The sequence below is a fragment of the Chrysochloris asiatica genome, unplaced genomic scaffold (genome assembly GCF_000296735.1).
Source record: "Chrysochloris asiatica unplaced genomic scaffold, ChrAsi1.0 scaffold00235, whole genome shotgun sequence".
NCBI classification, from domain to species: Eukaryota; Metazoa; Chordata; class Mammalia; order Afrosoricida; family Chrysochloridae; genus Chrysochloris; species Chrysochloris asiatica.
In genome coordinates this window covers 2623666-2625909 of record NW_006408753.1, presented here as the reverse complement: position 1 = coordinate 2625909, position 2244 = coordinate 2623666, and the positions used below count along the sequence as shown (strand labels likewise).

Sequence of the window (2244 nt, the reverse complement as noted above, 5' to 3'; positions counted from 1 at the left end):
TTTTTTTTTTTTTTTGGTACGGTAACTCTATGTCTACCTTCCATCTTGTTCTGATGTTTTCTGCATCATTCTATATTTTGCCAATGGTGTACTTCAGTCCTGCAAGTAGAAGCTACAATTTTATTCAGTTCTTTCAGCTTGGAAATGCCTAGTATGTTTTCCCCTTTGGTCTTCCAACTCCAGGTCTTTGCACATTTTATCATAATACTTGACTTTGTCTTCTAGATCTATATTTTGAAATCCTCTGGTCAATTCTTTTACTTCCCCCATTTCTTCCATTCACTCTAGCATCTCTACGCTAAAAGCAAGTTTCAGAATCTCTTCTGATACCCTCTTTTATTTTTTCATTCTTTCCTGTCTATTTAATGACCTTTTGCCTTCTTACTATATGATGTTCTTGATGTCATCCCACATCTCTTCTGGTTTTTGGTCATTAGTGTCTACCACATGAAATCTGTTATTGAAATGGTCTCTAAATTCAGGTGGGATATGTTCACGATCATATTTTGGCTACTGTGGACTTGTTTTAATTTTTCTCAGGTTCAGCGTGAACTTGTATCTGATAAATTGTTGGTCTGTTTCACAGTCAACTTCTTGCCTTATTTTGACTGATGATATTGAGGTTTTCCACCATCTCTTCCTATTGTTGTTGTTGTTACATACAGTGGCGTTGGTTCCAACTCATAGTGATCCTACACAGGGTTTCCAAGGCTGCGAATCTTTATGTTTCTCCCATGGAACAGCTGGTAGTTTCAAACTGCCAACCTTGAGGTTAGCAGCCTGATTCGTAACCGCTACGCAACCAGACCTCCTTTCTCTTACTATTGCTGTTGTTAGGTGCCGAGTCGGTACTAACCCATAACAACCTTATGCACAGCAGAACGAAACACTGCCCGATCCTGGGCCAACCTCACTATTGTTGTCACACTTGATGCTGCCACTTTACCAATCTATCTCGTTGGGGGTCTTCCTCTTTTTCTCTGACCCTCCACCTTACCAAACATGATATCCTACTCCAGTGACTGGTCCCTCCTGACAATACATCCAAAGTATGAGAGATGAAGTTTGGCCAATTTGGCCTCCAAGGAGCATTCTGGCTGCACTTCTTCCAAACTGGAGCTATTGATCCTTTAGGCAGCCCATGGCACTTTCAATAGTCTCCTCCAACACCATAACTCAAAAGCATCAATTCTTCTATGGTTTTCCTTATTCACTTTCCAGCTTTCGCATGCATATGAGGTTATTGAAAACACCATGGCTTGGGTCAGGCGCATCTTAGTCCTCAAGTTGACATTTTTGCTCTTGTGCAGCAGATTTGCCTAATGCAATATGTCTTTTGATTTCTTGATTGTTGCTTCCATGAGTGTTGATAGTTAATCCAAGAAGAATGAAGTCCGTGACAACTTCAATCTTTTGTTCATTAATAAGAATGTTATTTATTGGTCCAGTGGTGAAGATTTTTGGTTTCTTTACATTGATATATAATCCATAATGAAGGTTGTACTCTTTGATCTTCATCAGTAAATGTTTTAAGTCCTCTGTACTTTCAGCAAGTAAGGTTGTATCATCTATACATCGCAGGTTTTTGATGAGTCATCCTCCTATCCTGATACCACGTTTTTATTCATATAACCCAGCTTCTCTGATTATTTGCTCAGTATAGAGGTTGAATAAGTATGGTGAAAGAATACAACCTTGCTGCACACCTTTCTTAATTTTAAACCATTCAGTGTTCCCATGTTCTGTTCAAACAACAACTGCCTCTTGGTCCAGGTACAGATTCCTCATGAGCACAATTAAAAAAGTGTTCTGCAATACTCATACTTCTCAATGTTGTCCATAGCTTGTCATGATTCACACAATCAAAAACCTTTGGATAGTCAATAAAGCACAGGTAAACATCTTTCTGATGTTCTCTGCTTTCAGCCAAGATCCATCGAACAACAGCAATGATATCCCTCATTCCACGGCCTCTTCTGAATCCAGCTTAAACCTCTGGAAGTTCTCTGTCGATGTATGCTTGCAGCTGTTTCTGTATTACCTTTAGTAAAACTTTACTTGCAGTATCATTGGCTCTTGATCATATGCTGCCTTTTGAAATGGTTGAACATTAACCAATTCCTTTTGGTACAGTGACTCTGTGTATTCCTTCTATCTTCTCTTGATGCTTTCTGCATCATTTAACAATTTGCCCAGAGAATCTTTCAATAACAAATGTCGAGGCTTGAATTTTTTTTTTTTTTT

General features: G+C 38.8%; 1 pseudogene; it reads left to right on the top strand.

Moving 5' to 3' along the window:
- LOC102828884 overlaps window positions 1-2244 on the top strand; it is a 19740-nt pseudogene that overhangs the window by 820 nt on the left and 16676 nt on the right.